Raw genomic sequence first — 20,387 nt, forward strand, 5'->3', positions numbered from 1 at the left:
GGAAGAGAAGCCTCTCCAATGGATCCACAGGCCCTGGAAGAGAGAACTCCCAAGGAAGAAGAGGAATTGCTCAAAATGGCTCAGAGGGGTGCAGCTAAAAGGGGTGAAAAGGAATCAAGGAAATCATCCTGACAGGCATCATCAAGAGAAATATCCTGACAAGCGAGATCTATTGGCCTGTGGGCTGTACCTCACCTGCCAGACGGAAGCAAGCAGTAGGAACTTCAGCACTAGTGGCTTTACGACCCGACAGGCCAGAGACTGTATAATTTTGGATGGATGGATGGATGGATGGACGGATGGATGGATGGATGGATGGATGGAGCAGGCTTCTCCATCTCACCTGGATGCAGCTGACAAGGAAGCGAGGAAGGAAAGACACCAGGTAACTTCTCCACACAAGCAGACAGACCCCAAGGAAGAGGTCAGCCCATTCCTACACACACTAATGCAGTTGTCCTCTGCTTTGAGGCTGCCTCTACCTCGCTGCTGACATCTTGAGGCAGAGATTAAGCTAATAATGTCTCTGTGGCCATTGTTTTTCCTACAGCCTGACTTGATTAGCTGGAGCTCTCCCCGCTCCGCAAGGGACCGTGCATTGCCAGGAGTCCGTAGTCTGCTCTCTGCTGCTCCTCTTGGCTGCCTTTCTGGCTAACCAGGACATTATGGGCACAATCCATTACATGTCATTAAAGAGGAGATGGAATTTTTGAATAACCGCATGCACATAAAAAACGGCAACCCGTCACCCTCGTGCAAAGGCCAGATAAATTAGGCTGACAGATTGGTAGAGTTGCCAGTGCAAGAGGACTCCAGGGATTGGCGAATAGACAGTGAATAAATTGTGACGTTTTAGGGCCCAAGTCTGGAAACTGCCATGAAGATCCCTCGCCCAGGATAACTCACACAGCGAAAGTCATCCCCAGCCAAGCAATCTGCTTTCTTTCATGGTGGAAACAATTAAGACAATGCAGCCCGGCCAAAGCAAACATGATTTGCCCCTCTTGCCTACCATGCTGCATGGTTTAACTTCTGTGTTAATAATCCACAGCCCTCTCAGACAGATGGCAGCTAAGTGCTTTCCTTTTGCCACCCAGGTCTCCATTGCCTGTGTTTGTTCTCACATCCTGGGGATTATTGACTCTGAATAGTCACTGCCTTCATGGACAAGGTTTCCGTGTAATCAGAGACCCTCTCCTATAAGTAGAAAGAACCCAGACAAGAACAATCACAGAGTCCTAATACAGTAAATCACTCCAGAGCCAGCGAGCCTGCGGTCCCGCTATGCTTTCTCCATTGCATGGACAGATGGTGTTTTTAAAGACTACATTTTAAAATCTGAATTTTAAAAGACAGTAATTTATTCTAAAAAAAGAGGGACACAATCGACTATCCCAGCGCTACTTCAAGGCTTTCCCATACCATGACCCATCCTCTTGCCTTTTATATTTCCAATACCTATCCCAACCTCCCTCCCACACTCCCCTAGGTCTCCTTCAGGGTAGGGACTTATGCATTCCTTTGCACCCAGTTCTTATTTCTGTTTAGATCAAACTAATTTAATTAATTGTAACAGACTTATCTATAACTGAAACACTCTGCTCTTGTAATAGCTGTAGAAGGTTGTGGACTCACCATCCTTGGAAGTTTAAGAGCAGGTTAGACAAAGAGTTGTCTGGGATGGTTTGGCAAGGGATGATCCTGCCTTGAGGAGGGGTTGGACTAGATGATCTTCCGAGGTCCCCTTTAACCTTATTTTTCCATGATTCTACCTGAAATAACAGCGTTGTCCACACAGGAGGTTGAATCAGTTTAAACCAGTGCAAACAGGTGGGTAGAGAGGGGCAAATTCAGGGGGTGCAGTTGTACAGTCAAACACCCTCTTTGCCACCAGTTTGCTGCCACGAACTCTTAGCTGCCAGATACATGCACAATGAGCTCTCCACCACTACTGCACCCCGCTTTGCACCATCGTGAATCCACTACTGTGTGTGGACAAGCTTTAGAGCTACATGGCTGCACAGTTTCATCACTCTGTCCACACTAGACTCCCTCCACCTTTGGCCTAGCATTGCTCCTCTGAAGGCAGGGCTACTTCAGAACAGCCGATGGTACCCGAGCCATCACCTTGCACAGAGAAGCTTAGGCAATGCAGCGGTGAGAAGGCTCATGGCACTTAGTCTGAACTAGTTCATTCACCATTTCTACCGCCAACAGAGCAACACAAATCTTCAGGACATGGCATCTCTATGTGTAAGAGTAAGTGAACACTGATCCAACATCAACTGCAAAAAGACACAAAAGCCAGAAGACTTCAACCTTCCTGGATGCTCCATTGCTATTCTCAGGCAAAAAAGCCAGCTTGAACAGGAAACCGTGGAACAAGAAATTATCCACAAACTGGACTGTGTTAAGTACAGTTTAAACAGGAACTATGGATTCTTATCTCATTATCTGGACTAGCTTTTGTAACTCCTGTTGTTCCTGTGGGTTTACTGCTCGTTTGCTTTTCTCCCCTAGTACTGCCCTCTCCCCACCAATCTTGCTGTCTCCCCACCCCTTTGCCTTTTATATTCTAATTTCTCTCTCCTCCTTATACTCTGCTTTCTGCACATTCTTTCATAGCATCTGATGAAGTGAACACAGGTTCATGAAAGCTTGTGCTCTCTCTATATCTTATTTAGTTAGTCTATAAAGGAGCACAGCTGCTCTGCCTTCTGAATGACTTCAGGCTAACATTGCTAACTACCCCTCTCTGCTGTAGTACGGTCAGTGAAGATGGAACCAGCAAGCTCTTGTTCAGCTGAAAGATGCCAGTGATGTCCATCAATAGACATTACCATTAGATGGATGGTCTTCTTTATTTCACACTCCCTGCATCTCCAGTGAATCTGTGCAAAGTGTGCTTCCTCTCAACATGCCTAAGCAGCTTGCCCAATTCAGATCTGAGACATATACATATCATACACACACAAATGCATCTTTTCCCACTATTTCACAGTTTACAAGGATCCAGGGAAAAAGTTACCATCACCTTTGCAGTACATTTTATTTCCCTTCTGTCAAAGTGCTGAGTTTGCACATGGGTGCATGCATGCACACACTTCTGTTGTGCACATGTGTGTACTTACACATGAAGATCTTTAACACGGCTGGAGAAATACCCTGCCCATTCTCTGAAAACTAGAGCTTCTGCAGACATGTCCATATGGCAATAATTACTCTTCTGTTTGCAGAGACTGGCATAGGTTGCACCATACACACTACTTCTGCTAGTCTCCCGCTCTTGTCTGTGTATAATGAGCCACATATGCAGAACATAATGAGCAAGCTTGCAAGTCAAACCTGCTTTTTCCTCTAAAATAATTTGCATGGAGCTGCTACAAACCCACCATAAACATAGCCTCAGATTTGCCTTGAAGGCAACCATAAAAACACAGAAACAGACTATACAAGAATTCCAGAGGCAGGGAATTTTCCATACTGCTGTTGCTTACAAATAATTCCTTGCCATCAGAGGTCTGGGCAGAGGTACGTGTGCCACCAATCTCTAGGACTAGGGTCTGCCGCTCTACTGTGAGCAAAGCTCCTCATATCCTCCTCCAAAGGTATCATTTGTCTCATAGTCTGTACACTACATTTCTAGACTGGCATGAATGGGCGAGTGAAGGGTGGATGTCCACTTATCTGTGAAGATACCACCACACAGCTCCAATTACTGATCAAGCCATTCATTGAATTCACAGATGTTTGCCATGGATGGAGAGTTCAGATTTTCACAAAAACAGAATGAATATTTGGTTCCCTATCATGTTAGAGGGTTTTACTACCAAAGAATGTGCTCTATAAGCCCAGGATTTCTTGGGAGGGCTTGAGATGCTGTGGTGATAGGGCCACAGGCATGCATGCAAAAGAATTCAACTGCCTTTTAAGTGATCGTGAGAAATAGAGAAAGAGCTGCCTGTAATTAAGATGGCCTGACTCATTCCATTATAAGACCCTGTTTTCCATTGTTTAGGGCTCTTGTCAATCTTCAGACATTCAGGCTGAAATTTCTCATACCAGGTGTTTGCCTCAAGCTGGCTCCCCCCGCACCAAGGTCTCAGCAAAACTTGCCCAGCTGTTGATGAGAACAAGACTGTCGGGAAAAAATGTTTTTTCCCCCCAACATATTAAACATTCTTAAACTCAGGTTTTATTGAGAAGTTTTAGTAACTCGGTGCTTTGAAACAAGGACTTGAACTTTGGCAGAAGGAAGGGCTGCCTTGCTGTCAAAGAGGTGCCTTTTGTCACCCCCATGACATCTCCCGAAATTTGACTACATGAAGAGCCACTGAAAAGAAATCTCAGCAGAGAGTCTTAAAAAATAGCATCTACATTTTCAAAAGATCCCATCTGTACTGAGCATGTTCCAGTTTCCATGCATGACCATGCTTATAAAGTGACTGAGCTGGCTACAACCTAGGGTCAAAAGCACTGAGGACTGTGATCACATAATTAAAGACTGTGTCATCCTCACAACAGAGTGGAATTAAGTTTCCACAGGAAACCTTAGCTCTGGTATTTCACTCAGTCCCTGTGCCTCAGTTTTCGCCTCTGTAAAATAATGGGCAGAATACCTGGCTTTGGAAAGCCCTTCCAGATCCTTGCATGAAAGCGAGCACATGCAAGTGATTAGTATATAAAACAATCCCACAACCTCATTCACCCACTGCAAGTTGTACTTGATGGAATCATGCTGCAGGGCATTCACTTTACTAGCTGCAAAGACAATGACAACCATGAATAACACAAGTAATGATCCTGGCAAGGAATATTAAACTGCACCAATTTTAAGAATGATGGCATCCAGGAGACCAAGCATGAGAGAGATTGTAGGAAGGGCTGCTTCATTAGCCACCATTGTTTCAACACAGAAGGTGATTATGGTTGAGGTGGGAGAATAAGGTTATCAGAGTAATAAAACAGAGTTAATAATCCCAATTCATCCCTGGTGTGGGGGCTGCTGGCAGGCCCCCGATCTGCACACGGGATGACAGGAGCTGGGTGCTGCCGCCTGGGACCGGCGCCAGCATCAACCTTCCCGGCACTGGTCCCAGCCGGCAGCACCCGGCTCCTTTCATCTGGCAGGCAGATCAGGGGCTCACCCGCACCCCCGGGAGCGCTGTGGGACTGTGCCAGAGTCCTCCCAGGGGTGCGTGTCCCCGATCTGCCTGCCAGATGACAGACCGGTGCTGGGCACTGTCCGCACCCAGCACTGGGAAGCGTGCAGCTTCTGTCATCCCACATGCAGAAATGGGCATTTTGTGAGGCCATTTCAGCACATCCTCAAGGTTGGTGGAATTTGCCCCTTGTGAATAAAACTGGGTTGAAGCATCCCAGGTATCATGCAAGAGCCTTCAGAGAGTCTGTGCACTAGGGCCATGCAAAATTTTGCCCGGTGTTTCATTTCAAAGATGTTTCGATGCATTTTGAGCTTGAAACAGTGAAATCAAAACGAAACAAAAGCCTTCAAAACAGCTTTGAAATGAAACAAGGGAACTCGAAATGTTTCAAAGCCAGGCTTACTGGCTTCAGTGCCGGTGCACAGACTCTCTGGAGGCTCTCGCATGATACCTGGGATGCTTTAACCCAGTTTTACTCACAAGGGGCAAATCCCACCAACCTTGGGGATGTGCTGAAATGGCCTCACAAAATGCCCATTTCTCCCAGGGAGCTACCAGAGAAGCTAGCCCTGGAATATACCTGCTAGAGCAGCCAGTCTGTTCCCAATCCAGCAGTACATTGCTCACCCTACAGTCCTGGACAGAGGGATGCTCCAGAGGAAAGAACAGGCAACACTCCCTTCCTTAGCTCTGGAGATCTGAGTGAGAGCAGATGAGCTCCTCACTGAACATGTGTTCTTCACAGCAGGTGAGACTCATCACTAGTTTATTATCTATGCACAGAGACCCATTCACAAAAAGTGTTGGCTCCAGTTGTCCAAGAGTCTCATGCATGTTTGTGGTGAAGCTCTCAGCTGAGTCCCTGTCTGTCCCTCATTAAGCACTGAACCTGCTTAGGTGTTTTGAAAGTCCCACCATAGTATCCAGCCCATCCTTCAGGAGTCAGCTACCAAAATCATCCCAGTGAGGGGTCTCATGGCTGCTTCCAGGTCTGCTGCCAATTCACTGCATGGCCTTGGTCTAATAAAAGATATCAAATTCACCCAAGGAACCTTGTATGCCTATGGCCTTGGCCACATCACTTTCCTGCTCTGTGCCTCAGTTTCCCACACCCTCTGTCCACTTGGGAGATGTGCTTGTGTTTGCTCCTGTTCAGCTAATGATGTGAGTTCAAATTTCAGACACCAAACCCTGATCTACACGAAGAAGCCAACAGATTCCCCACTTAAAGCATTTGAGAAGGAAAACTAGCAGAGGAAGATCTACTGCCACAAGGAAATGTGGCTGGTCCCATTGCCCTAAGACAGACATGACTCTGTGTGAACTTGGAGATGGTCTCTCTGTGCCCCAAGCCAATGAGTTAGGGAGAACATGGGCTCATGGAAATAAACTGGTTGTACACATGCCTCTGGACTAGAGTAAATGCCCAACAGGAGATATCTCCTTTATAAAGACCAGATGGGACTGCTACCCACAGGTTGAAATGCAGGAGAACATGTGCGAGGGAGAGGTATGGGTCATATATGCAAAGAACATGTGACATTTCCACCCATGGAAAGTGACAGCAGGGAAAGTGGCTAGTCACCTTTACTGCATCCACAGGCACCAGCACTATTTGGATCTGCTCTAGCGCCTTTCATCTGAGGATCTCAACCCACCCTGAACATATTAGTTAAGTCTCACAGCTCCTTTTCTGCAGAGAATCAGTATCTTCTTGTTTCAAAGATGGGGGGAAATCTAAGACTGAGTGAAAATCAGCTTCTCAGCAAAGGCCACCCAGTGAATCAGTGGCAGAGCTGGGAATAGCTACAAAAGACCCCATCGGGCTGGCTGGAATAACTAAATCCTGAAGGGTGGACAGAGTTATGCAGGTGGGGATGGAGAAGCTAAACCACTTACAATACTGAGATGCCTGCGTTCCACTGAAAGCTAAGGGTGTTGGGCACCAAACTCGCCGAGGCAGTTCTGAAAACCCCTGGGATGCTGACACATTGGTGACACACACTCAGGATGTGGAAGCAGACAGGCGTCTAGGAGCTGGGATGAGGAGGGGACAAACAAGTGAGTATGGAAGGCAGAGAAGTGCTGACATCAAGAACTAGACTGGAATTCCCCTATGTCTGAGACACTTGTCTGTCTCCTTGTCACTGTGATCCTGCAATGAGATCGATGAAAGGACACAGAGGCTTTCACTGACTGCAGGATCAGATATCAGGATCTGGGCCCATCAAAATAATTTTAAAGAATGCCCTTGTGTTTATACAGCCTTGGAACAAAAGGGTTAAAAAGCCCCAATCAGCAACAATGTCCCAGATCTTCTTGGATGCTTTCCTTTAGAAAAAACTGACATTGCTTTCCACAGCAAGTTTTCAATTATACAATAGCTAACGGGAAATGCTGCAATAATTATGTCAACATTGTAGTGTTACAGAAACGCTGTAATAAGATTAGGCATGGTTCGCATTCTCATGGAAAAGAGAGTAACACAAGCGCGTGGAGAGCCCCAAAGATTTTCCCTTGCCTCCTGCTTGCAAGATGTTCTGATTTTTATGGGGGTTTTAGTTTCTGAATCTTTTTCATATTTTGGGGTGAACCCGCTGTAAGGGGAGAGAGGGATAGTTAGGAAGCAGGACCGGGAGTCAGGATACCTGGGCTGTATTCTCAGTCCTGCCTCTGATGTCCAGGGTGATCTTTGGCAAGCCACTTCCCCTACTCCGTGTTTCACTTTCCCCACCTGTAAAAGAGAGGTAACAAAACTGATCCATCTCATAGAGGATAATACAGATAAGTTCACTAAGGTTTGTAGAGTGCATGGAGATCAAAGACTGGAACTTACTGCAGAATGGCACCTTATGGCTGAAAACTCTTGCTAGCGCTCAGAAAGACGCACGGCTCCCCCCAGTCAGGCAGGCGAAAACAGGTGCAGTTCTGGTCCTTTAAAAATCCTTCCACTGAATGTGCCGGAGTTCTTGTTTTTTAAACAATATTAGAGAAATGCTCTCTGTACAACAGAGGGAATTCAATCAGATCCTAGGATTGCCCAGAACTGACTTCTGCCTCCCTCCAGAAGGACTGTTTTAAGACCTTACGGTGTATAAGAACCATAGCTAGGGCAGAGCTGCTTATGCGCATATACCCATGAGGACTGGGCCCCTGGATTGCTGGTCCGTGCCATTTATGCTCGCCCTATTTCTTTTTGTGGAAGGCTGGAGCTGAACAGTCTTTAGGACTTTCCTGGGGATTCAGGATGGGGCCTGACATTGCCTGCCCTACACTGCAGCCCCAGGGGACTTGCCAGACCGGGTGAGTCCAGTGGTAGGAGAGCCATTCTAATTAAAGCACCACTACATCTCATGTACCAGCATCCCCATGCTTAAAAATGGCAGCAAGGGCACTTGAATGAAACCTCATTTGATCAGCAGCTGCCACACTCCAGCAGACTCGATTAATCCAGCACGCTGGAATTCCAGCATGGTGGAGCAGCCTCTGTGCTCGTGTATAGTTTTTAAGTGATACTTAATGTGCATTAGCCTATTTTAATGTGTATTAACTAGTGATGCTTTAACATGCATTAAAATGGGCTAATGTTCATTAAAGAGCACACATAGACATGACTTTTTTTGATCACCTCTAACATTGTTGTAGGCATCTCCACTATCCAGACAAATGTCCAGTCTTTTTTCAATCCTCTAAGCCATTGGCATCATGTTCTCTTGTAGTAGCAAGTTCCACTGGCTCATTCTACATTGTGAAAAATGTCAGTTCCTTGTCTCAGTTTTAAAACCGACCATTTTTCAGATTATTAAATATCTTTAACTATGTAAGGAAACAATATACCTCTATGGGGTCCCTTCTTGTCTCTTCTCTTAAAGGTCCCAGTGATTTGAATCTCTGCTCAGGTGGAAGCCTCTTCTAGACCTCTATTTTTTTATTTCATATCTCCTTCAGTAATTTCTAGGGATGCACTGATTAAGGTTTTTTGGGCTGATACCGATGGCAGATTTTTAGCAAGCCGTATCAGCCGATACCAATCCGATTGCCAATATATAGCTGGGCAGCTTGGAGAGCAGCGTCCAGCTGGTAAGTTTGTTGTGGGGGAAGGGGCAAGGGAAGGGGTGTGGGGGTGCACAGATTGAGGGCTCCTGTGGTGAGGGAGGGAGTGGGGCAGGGGCAGGTGCTGCACAGCCAGGGCAGAGTGCGGGATGGAGCCACAAGCAGCTCATTCAGGGGGTGCGGGGAGAGGGTGGTGGCTCCCACCACTACATGCACCCCAGGAGGGCATAGGGGTGGGGGGGTGCCCCTGGATCTGTGTGCAGGGTGAGGGCAGGCTGCTGCTGCAGGCTGGGGCTGAGGTGGTGCTGAGCTCTTCCCAGCAGGGGCTTGGCCGGGCTGCGCTCTGGGTGGGCAGCGGTGGTACTGGGAAGAAGATTACTGGGAGGGGAGGGGAGGGGGGGAGGGGAAGGCTGCAGCCACCCCAGAAAAAATTCACCGTAGCCCCCCTTCCAGTGCCACCGCCACCCGCCCTGAGCACAGCCCTGGCCCAGCCGCCCTGCTGGGAAGAGCCCAGCACCATCCCTGGCCCCAACCCACAGCGGCAGCCCACCCTCACCCAGTGCACAGATCCAGAGGCACATGCCTCCCATGCAAGAGCCACCCCCCGTCCCCGGACAAGTCGCTTGTGGCTCCATCTTGCGCCCCACCCCCTGCCTCGGCTGGGCAGTGCCTGCCCCTACCCCAGCCCCGCTCCTTCACCACGGGGGCCTCGATCTGCCCCCTCTCCCCACTCCTTTCCTCACAACAGACTTACCAGCCGGACCTGGCTGTTCTCCACGCTGCGGGGCTGCACTCCTGGCCGCCTGCGTGCTGTGCGCATGCACCAAGCATTTATCAGTGACATTGTTGGCTACGTCCGCCAAAAAAAGCTGGTTGCCAAAACTGTTAATTTTCTTTATATCGGTGCTGATCTGATATGGGACTGATGCATCGGTGCAACTCTAATTTCTCCTGTGATATTTTTGACTCGTTCCTTTAATTTTGTGTGTCACACTTGCTATCATTCCCCAAGGACTGCTAGTCAAAACAAAACCACTTCTTTGGAAGCTTTTCTAGAGCTGCTAAATGACACCTCTTCTCTTCCCTGGCATTACTGTGTCTCTGTGTTACTACTGATAATGTTTGCATGTTTGAGTTTTCTCAACAAGTCTGCTTCTTTGTTAGCCATCAGGGAGTTGATCTTGGCAGTAAGTGCATCTCTGATGTTATGAATGGAGAACAAAAGCAGCATCTTTGCTTTGGCATGTGACACATGACCGACTTGGTAGAAGTCCAAGGTCATAGCTCTGAGATGGTCCATAGGCTCAGGCACAGAACATTTATTAGCATGATTTAACCTGCTACGAAGCTACAGAACAGTCACCAAGCATCCAGCTCTACTTCTCTGACACCAAAAGGCTGGAAAAGATGATCATTGTTCACTTATCCAGTGCCATAAATGTGAATGGGGCCTAACAAACAAAATGAAACACACGAAGCCAGATTCTGCTCTCGTTGTCACCAATGAAAATCTTGAATGACTCCATTGACTTTTGTGAAATTACTCTGTTTTACACCAGCGTAAAGGAGATCAGCATTTGGCCCCAATCCCTGCCCCAAGGAGGTTACATGCTAAGGGCCAGATTCAGATACTAGTTAGGGTGCTGTAAATCTAGAGCGACTCCACTGATGTCAACAGAGTTACTCAAGTGTAAATGAGATCGGAATCTTTTTCTAGACTAAAATGGTGACGAGTTATTACCATTATTCAGTTATAACTAAATGAAAGTTAGTTGCTTGAAAGTGGCATTCTGTTCACAGGAATGGGTGCCCTAACCCTGGAGGAAAGACTCTGTGACCTAATTAAATAGTGACTGAAGAACAGCTCTGCTGAACAGGGTGCCAGCTCTGTTTACCAGAGCTAAAGCATACTGCTTTGTGAAAGTACAAGCAGAGCTCCATGTTGCAGTTTACCGAGCTCCTGAAGCAGAACATGCCTAAAAGAAGCACACATTGCAACCACTGCACCTAAATAAAATCACTGAATAGCTTGAGGGGATGAACTTCCTGAACAACCTGTTCCACCCATCTAGACATTGTCTGAATTAATGGCGCCTGGCCCTCATTATGATTTTTTTGAATAAGAAATAGATACAGTCCCTTCATTCCATTCTGATACTAGGGTCATTCTGATTCTATCTATCTATCTATCTATCTATCTATCTATCTATCTATCTATCTATCTATCTATCTATCTATCTATCTATCTCTTTACTAAGGGCTCAGGTATTGGCTTCATGCTTTGTGCTAGAAGTTATACAGGTACTGGGTCTTTTATGACATTGTAGAGCATCTGAGGGAGAAGAAACAGAAATTCTCCCCACATGCTTATCAGGAGATGCGTCTGTCTGTTGTTCTGGCTCTGGCTGTTGACTGCAGGTATATAATTCTTCCTCCTCCCCATACACAGTGGCTGCGTCTACAAGAGACGCTGACTGTGCAGTAGTTCATTACTACTGTGTAGTAGCGTCACCTGGCAGGAAGTGTGATGTGACACTATTGCACAGTAGTAACGAGCTATTGCAGAGTCAGCGTCACCTAAAAGATGTTCAGCGATGCTATTCTGCAGTAACTCTGCTTACTGAACAGTCATTTAGTACTTATTTATACTAGTATTAAATGACTGCACAGTAATGACTGCGCAGTCAGCATCTCATGAAGACACAGCCAGTGAAATCGCCCTGGATGTGGGTGACAGAATGAACCTGGACAGACTGGAGCTGCCGCTGATCTTTAGGAGAATAGCCGTGACGCCCACTGACAATTAGACAATGGTGGCATTTTGTCTCCCTTTCAGAGGCAGGAGGATAAGGATGTCTGAAGGCTTCACATCCAGGAGCAGCGTTTAAGCCTGGAGGCTGGAACCAAAGGGTTGTGTGCCTGATGTTGGAGCCGCATTGGAGGAAAATGAAATTACCTCTATTCTGCCTCTCTTCTCAGGTCTATGGACCCAAGCAGGCACCACCGCAGAGATCTTTCTCTTGAAGGTATCTTCAAGATCCAGTGATCGGCAGGGTTTGAAATACAGGTGGGCTTGGGGGGAGGGGAGGGGAGGGCTGAGCCCTCCCATAAAAGATGAGAGTCCCCCATTCAGCTCCAATTATGGCACAATTGTTCGTTCCTTGTGCAACCTTTCTGGTATCTTCAGATCCATATAATCCCCAGACCTGTAACTAGATTCTTCTGTTCAGATTTCTCCCACTGGAACCGATATAGAGCACCTGGATGGAGAGCGGCTATCATCAAGATGCGAGGCACCTGACATTGGTGACCAATGCTGAAGATACTCTCAGACAAGAAACAGCTTTTAAAATTTGCTCTTCTGCTCTTTGGATCTTCTTGCTGCAAATCTGTGGAACTGAGCTAAAATCCTAGCTGTACTAATCATAATTAGCTTAATGAGCATTAATTCTATTTAACAACTAATCACATTCTAATTGCAAGTATAAGGAGAAATACTGTGGACTCAGGAGATCCAAGTAGGCTCTTCTTCACTGAGACTGAAAGGATCTGAAGCGGCATGAAGTGTCCTGCCTCTTTTCATAACTTTGCTTTCAGAATATCCCAGAACATGGGGACAGGGGACGTTGGAGCCAGATTAAATAGGATATAATCCCATGACTCCAGAGCTGCAGCTTTAGAAATATTAATACATGGTTATGACAAAGATATGGTGAGCTGTTTGTTTGTGCCTGTCTCATTGGCAATATGGGGATAAGCAGTAAGAGTATCTATTCACTCTTTTTGGGTGTGTAATTAAATGTAACTGGAGTGTGAATAAATAAAAACAAGTACCGTCTTCAGGGTGAGAGAAGAGCTTCACTGGGACTTTGCTTGGAGATGATAACTTTTTGTGAATTAAAAAAAAAATCAAGTCTGCTTCCTGCTCGTTGTCCCGGTTACATAATGTTCTCATGCAAATTTTATAAGAGTAATATAAAATTGCCTATGTATAAAAAATGACTCACTATAAAACTGATAATATTGAACCTAACTAGGTTTTGATCCAAAGCCAAAATGCTTCACTTATTTGAAGTGTAAATTTTTCCTTTATCTAATGTTTCGTTCGCTAGTAGTTTAAGGCCATTTGCTTTTAAATGGGTCCCTAATCATCAAGTTTTACAAAATATTGTGGATCTTAAGAAAGTGTTTTGGAGGAACTTGGAACCCACTTTGGTTGATTAATAGTGGGAAGGTTTCAAACCCACTTTCCCCACCCTCATGGTTCCTGCAGTCCAACTCCTCTGCAGTGCTGGAGGGCACTTTTCGGAGCGGCTTCCCTGCGGAGCTGTCAGGTGAATGGTGTAACCATTGCAGCCAAGAAACTATTTTGAAACAGTCTGGATGTTTCTCCCATCCACTCCAACCTAGCAGCCAGGCAGCATTTATTCTTATGACTCAGACTGCAATCTTGAAGTAGACAAGTGGGGGTCCATGGTAATGTAGCACAGAAATCCCTAAGGCATGGTCTGCCTTGGTACACAAGTCCCTCCCACTGAAATCCATGGGAATGACTTGTATTCTGTGGTCACTTTGAAAAGCACCAGCTCCTTTGCTTGCACAGCACTATTATATCTGGGTGAGGCAAGAAGCCCCAGGCAGATGGCTGCCACTACCTTGGCACCGGACACAACATGTATTTAGTTGTAACCTTTCTGCCGGGCACCAGTCGGCAGCAACAAGGGATGGGTTCAATTTTGGGGGTCTAAATATATTTTACCTTGGCTTGAGCCCCCACCCAGACCACCTGGGAAACACTAAATAAATTACTAAGGTGTCCTCCATAAACACAACCCCTTCCTTGCAAGTATAAACACAGAGAACAATTTTTTTTTTTTACAGAAAACCAAGACAAAGAAAACGCTGAATACAATTTAAAACACTATGAACTACAAGGCATAGTTCATAGATTGCACCCTCTTGAGAAGGCTTCACACATACCCAGGCAGGCTGGGACTTGGGGCTCACCCAAAAGGCAGCTCCAGGGACTTGCACCCCTATACCTGCCCTTCAGCAATGGGCTAGAGAGAGGCTTCACTGGAGGGTCCTTTGAGCTGCTCCTTGGGTTCGCTGGGCCATGGGAAGCTGTTCGAGAGCATGGGTCCTTCTGTGTTGCAAGGGCCCCTCATTCCTACCTGCAATGCTGTAGGCGATCCCCACTTCCATGTGGTGGCCTTGCGGGGTTAATTGCGGCTCTAGACAGCATGCTGCACCCCTACAGTCCTAGTCCCAATTCGTTTGCTGGGAAGAAACTTCAAGACAACTTCAAAGGAGAGGTCAGGCCTACTTTACTGGGCCTGAACTGGGCAGCAAAAGCCGGCCAGGCCCATACTGCACGGAGGCCTGAACATCTAGCTGGGGTTCAGCCATGCACTAGGCTGAAACACCATAGCTGTAGAAACAGCAAAAAAGGCGGCCCAGGCCTATGGCTGTGCCCTGGACATCCAGTCTTAGCTGTATCCCGTGCTGAGACAAGGCAATTACAACACAGACGGGGCCAGGCCCTGTAGCCAGCAACTGCCAGCACCCATTCCTGGGCAGTTTGCTCTGGGATTAACACCCCAGGCATTAACTGATTTAAGAGAAAAAGGAAAGAAAGAGGGAGGAAATAGGAGCCTCAAACTCCAAAAAAAGACTTTCTCTCCCTCTACCTGAGGCTTTTCCTTCAAATAGTGTTTGCTTGCCTCTCCAGTGAAGAAGTGGAAAGACCCCCCCATGGGTGCAGCTCCCCCAGGCAGATGAAGAAGGACCCCAGAACTAGGGGTGATGCGTAGGGGGTGCACGCGGGTGCACGTGCTCCCCTGCAAAAAGGCGCCACTTGCCACCCCACTTCTGACACTGCCAGTGGTGTCTACGGACGGTCACCAATCCCCGCTGGCCGCTGCTGACCCTGCCAGTGGTGCCTGCAGGTGGTCGGCACTCACCATTCCCCCCACCCCCAATGCCGACAGCACTGGTGGTGTCTGCGGGTTCTCCCCCCTTCTTCACTGGAGAGGCGAGCAAATTTCTCTTCTAGAGAAAAAGAGGACATAAAGGGGACTGGTTTCACATCAAGAGGACAAAGGACAACTGGACCGTCCTCTATGATGCCACCCTAGTGTGCGCGCATGTGGGGGGGTATGTGTATGAAGGAGAGAGAGTGTGTGCATGTGTGTGTGAGTGTGAATGCGAGGGCGTGAGCATCTGCGCCTTAGGAGCTGATCCACATGGTTCAGTATAAGTCAGGAAATTTGTGTGGGAAAAAATTGCAGTAACACTGCTGTTCCCAGCCCGGGGTGCAGAGATGTGTAGGTATTAAGTGTTATTCCCGAAGGAATCTCTCACTGCAGTTAAGCCCAGCTAATACTTTTTATTAAGTCTCAAAAAGAGCCAGTTTGAATTATACACATGCCAGAGCGGAGGCAGTGTGGTGAAGCACTGGGGCAAGGAGCAGCCATGGAGACACTTTGGCCGGCTACCAGAGCATCTTTTTGGAGGACCTCAGCTTCTGGTTCCCTCAGGGCACAGGCCTGAACCATTCCTCGCCCTGCTTTTTTCAGAGGTGGTGGTGGGGGGGGTTGATACCTGGATTTCTAGGTATCTAATTTTGAGCCCGCACTGCAAATATGCAGCGTGGGGAAACATTTTTTGTTCCCAGCGTGCCTCTTGCAGTGTCATTCATCTGTAACCATTTCTTACTTTTCCAAGCCCTTACCAGCGCTTGTGGCCTCCATGGGCTGATGCAGCAATGACTTCCACCAACTAATTAGGTTAATTTTTCTGTCCCTGTAGCTGGGGAGGAGACACGGCTGGAAAGCAAGAATGTTGTTTCATGAAAAGCAGACAAGCTCTTAACACTTTTGTTTGGAGACAGAGGCCTTCTGAAACTTTTCACAAAGAGAAAGAGGACGACCCCTGCCAAGGCCCAACCGCCTGGCAGTGAGGGCATGCAGCTGGGGCGCGGGAGATCCAGCTGAAGTACCTGCTCTGCCCGATCCTCAGCCACGGCGCGGGGGGAGGCGTGGTGCAAGGGATCTTAAGGAACATGCCAGTCAGACTCAATGGAATACACGCCGGATCCTGCCTGGGTAACGACGAGTGGAAACAGAGGTCACTTCTTGTTGCCTTTGGGCTGCCATAAAATTTGTCCTCACTTTCCAGAGATGTGCCCCCAGCAATCTCTGGGCACATCTGTGGAAAAGGGGATTTGGGGGTTGCACAGTTCCAGAGAGACACCCTGGAGGCAAGGAACATGTTGCTTCTTGTCCTGAAAGTTCAGTGAACTGCATGTATTTTGCCCAGTTGAGCATGTCAGCTGTGCCGGGACACATCCTGTTTTGAGAACATATCCCGCCCAGCTGATCCACTTCATTTGGTGTGGTTTATTTCTAGCCTAAGGAATACATTGCAGTTCTTTTTCCTTGGTTTCTGCTAGAGATGATAAGCCCCAGACCTAAATGCCACCCTCCATCCCTTACCTCAAACTTCATGCGTTTGAAATTCAAAGCAGAAGACCCAACTTCAAGTTGCTAGGTGTTAAGACAGCACGCTTACCAGTGGATCATCCTGCCTTGCTAATGGAGGAGAGATTCAAACATGGAAATGGCCATATGTTTTCTATCTGGTTAGGGTAACATGATTGTTAGGCTGGAAAGGTACTCATTTTCACAGCAGAAAGTAAATTCCATCCACAGACACGTCTGCAGAGATAAAAGTGTGGCTTATGTGCATTCTTTAAAGCACAACTGGCATTCAGAAAGTAAAAACAGGACTTTATTTGGCCAATCTGAAAACAGGTCGCTTGTAAGTTATAAATGAGACACTCTTGCCTGGGGGCAGTCAAACAATAAATCATAAGTAAATGAGTCTGTCAGAGGAAGTTGGGAAGTCCCTACACCATGACTGCTAAGCACCGAGGAATTGACACACTGTTAGTACAACCCCAAGTGTTTCTTTGAGAAACAGCTGGAAATATTCCAGTAACAAATGTATGTCTCCAAACAGGAAATCTCTCTCTTATTTACATTAACAGACCTGGGTGGTAACCAAATGAATAATGCAGAGAAGGGAATTGGAGAGAGGACAAGTTATCATAAAAGAAATCAATAAACTTAGACTCTCCCTGGTGGTAACTTTATAAGAAACAAATTATTACTGGATGCTACAACTGAGGATGTAATAGTGCAGAAAACTGTGTTGTGTAGGAAACAGTATATGTTCATGTTATAATAATCACAAGGGGCAGAACAGTCTCCGCCAAGATTATTTTCTTCCTTTACTTTGTAACAGTAAAAGCAACAGACTTAATGTCATTTTTTTTTTGCATTAAACAGAATAAAAATAACTGGAGGGAGAGAAAGGGAATGCACATGATGGATAGAGCATGTCAAATCTGCACTTTTTTCATTCTTTTCTTAAGAAGCCCCCTCATTGTTCCACCCTCCCAGTTGAGGATAGTTTGACTGCATTATAACAATGTTAGGTTTCACAGTCGCTGAGCTGGCAAGTGTTCTCGTGGCTTGAAAATTTACAGATGTGGGGAAAAAAAATAAGATTCTTGTGAAAGCAGCAGCATTGGAGCTCCTTGCTGCTGTGGTCAGACTACTGGAAAGCTACTAAATGCTTTGGATACAGTCATGGGTGCTTGACATGGGTCTCTTTTTGAGAACAGGTAATTCACCTTGAATTGTTCTTATTGAATCCTACTGAAAACTGGGAACTGCAGCAAAAACATCTCATTTTTTAATGTGAATGGGTGAATCATGAACTCTAGCATTCAGGATCCTGAGAAAAGGAAGGATGGAGAGCAGCAGAGTAAGGACCCTGGACTTCAGAAAAGCAGACTTTGACTCACTCAGGGAACCCATGGATAGGATCCCCTGGGAAGCCAGTCTGAGAGGGAGAGGAGTCCAGGGGAGCTAGTTGTACTTTAAAGAAACCTTGCTGAGAGTGCACGATCAAACCATCCCGACACTCAGGAAGACTAGCAAATATGGCAGAAGACCAGCTTGGCTTAACAGGGAACCCTTCAGTAAACAACATTACAAAAAGAAAGCTTACAAGAAGTGGAAACTTGGACACATGACTAGGGAGGAGAATAAGAGCATTGCTCGGGCATGCAGGGATGAAGTCAGGAAGGTCAAAGCGCAATTGGAGTTGCAGCTAGCAAGGGATGTGAAGGGTAACAAGAAGGGTTTCTACAAGTATGTTGGTAGCAAGAGGAGGATCAGGGAAAGTGTGGGTCCCTTATTGAATGGGAGAGGCAACCTTGTGACAGAGGATGCAGAAAAGGCTGAAGTACTCAATGCCTTTTTCACTTCACTCTTCACAGGCAAGGTCAGCTCCCAGACTACTGCACCAGGGAACACAGTTTGGGGAGGAGGTGAGCAGCCCTCAGTGGTGAAAGAACAGGTTCGGGGCTGTTGAGAAAAGCTGGATGTGTACAAGTCCATGGGGCCGGATGGGATGCAACCAAGGGTGCAGAGGGAGTTGGCCGAGGTGATTGCAGAGCCACTGGCCATCATCTTTGAAAACTCATGGTGATCAAGACAGGTCCCAGATGATTGGAAAAGGGCAAACATAGTGCCCATATTTAGGAAAGGGAAAAAGGAGGATCCAGGGAACTACAGACCAGTCAGCCTCACCTCAGTCCCTGGAAAAATCATGGAGAAGATCCTCAAGGAGTCCATTTCTAAGCATTTGGAGGAGAAAAAGATGATTAGGAACAGTCAGCGTGGATTCACCAGGGGCAAGTTATGCGTGACTAACCTGACTGTCTTTTATTATGAGGTAACTGGCTCTGTGGATGCGAGGAAATCAGTGGACGTGGTATACCTTGATTTTAGCAAGGCTTTCAATATGATCTCCTACACCATGCTAGCAGGCAAGCTAAGGAAGTACGGGCTGGATGAATGGACTGTAAAGCGGGTAAGAAAACTGGCTGGAGCATCGGGCTCAAAGTAGTAATCAATGGCTCAAAGTCTAGTTGGCAGCCGGTATCAAGTGGAGTGCCCCAGGGGTCGGTCCTGGGGACAGCTTTGTTTAGTGTTTTCATCAATGACCTGGAAGATGGCAGAGTGCACCCTCAGCAAGTTTGTAGATGACACCAAGCTGGGCGGTGTAGTAGATATGCTGGAGGGTAGAGCTAGGATTCAGAGTGACCTAAACAAATTGGAGGATTGGCCCAAAAGAAATCTTATGAGGTTCAACAAGGACAAGTGCAAAGTCCTGCACTTAGGACAGAACAATCCCATGCACCGGGACAGGCTGGGGGTTGCCTGGCTAAGCAGCAGCTCTGCAGAAAAGGACCTGGGGATTACAGTAGACAATAAGCTGAATATGAGCCAGCAGTGTGCCCCTGTTGCCAAGAGGCTAACAGCATACTGGGCTGCCTTGTTGTGTTGCCAGTAGGTCCAGAGAAGTGATTATTCCCCTCTATTCAGCACTTGGAAGGCAATATCTGGAGTACTGTGTTCAGTTTTGGGCCCCCCACTACAGAAAGGATGTGGACAAATTGGAGAGAGTCCAGTGGAGGGCAACAAAAATAGCTCAGGGGCTGGGGGACATGACTGATGAGGAGAAGCTGAGGGAACTGGGTGTATTTAGTCTGAAAAGAAGACTGAGAGGGGATTTAATTAACAGCCTTCAGCTACCTGCAGGGGGGTTCAGAAGAGGATGGAGCTGGACTGTTCTCAGCGGTGGCAGATGACAGAACAAGGAGCAATGGGCTCAAGTTGCAGCAAGGGAAGTTTAGGTTGGATATTAGGAAGAATTTTGTCACAAGGAGGGTGGTGAAGCACTAGAAAAGGTTACCCAGACATGCAGTGGAAGCTCCATCCTTGGCGATTTTTAAGACCCAGATAGACAAAGCCTTGGCTGGGATGATCTAGTTGGCGATGGTCCTGCTTTGAGCAGAGGATTGGACTAGGTGTGACCTCCTGAGGTACCTCTCAACGCTCATTTCCTATGATTCTCTAAAAATAGAAGCTCAGCAAACGCAGCCCTCCCTGGACTCCCCCTAAGTTTCAGCAGTTTCTGTTTCTGTGTTCCAGGTGCAGCTACAGATGCCAGAGAAGGCTCCTCCATGATCTGTCCTCCACCAGCCTAGCACAGCCACGCTCCTCTATCATGTTGACAGTGGATGTGATTCAC

At 47.0% G+C, this 20,387-nt stretch overlaps 1 long non-coding RNA gene across 1 annotated transcript in view; it reads right to left on the minus strand.

Annotated features, from left to right (window-relative positions):
• Positions 1-9,267, minus strand: part of LOC132251127 (uncharacterized) — a 30,804-nt gene extending 21,537 nt beyond the window's left edge. Inside the window, exons 1-3 of the long non-coding RNA XR_009462953.1 lie at positions 9,003-9,267; positions 8,002-8,166; positions 7,814-7,899 (exon numbers count right to left, since the gene is read on the minus strand). This is a non-coding gene — a long non-coding RNA (uncharacterized LOC132251127). The remainder of the gene's footprint in view (positions 1-7,813; positions 7,900-8,001; positions 8,167-9,002) is intronic.
• Positions 9,268-20,387: the final 11,120 nt, after the last annotated feature.

This window comes from Alligator mississippiensis, chromosome 6, assembly GCF_030867095.1.
Source record: "Alligator mississippiensis isolate rAllMis1 chromosome 6, rAllMis1, whole genome shotgun sequence".
Taxonomy (NCBI): domain Eukaryota; kingdom Metazoa; phylum Chordata; order Crocodylia; family Alligatoridae; genus Alligator; species Alligator mississippiensis.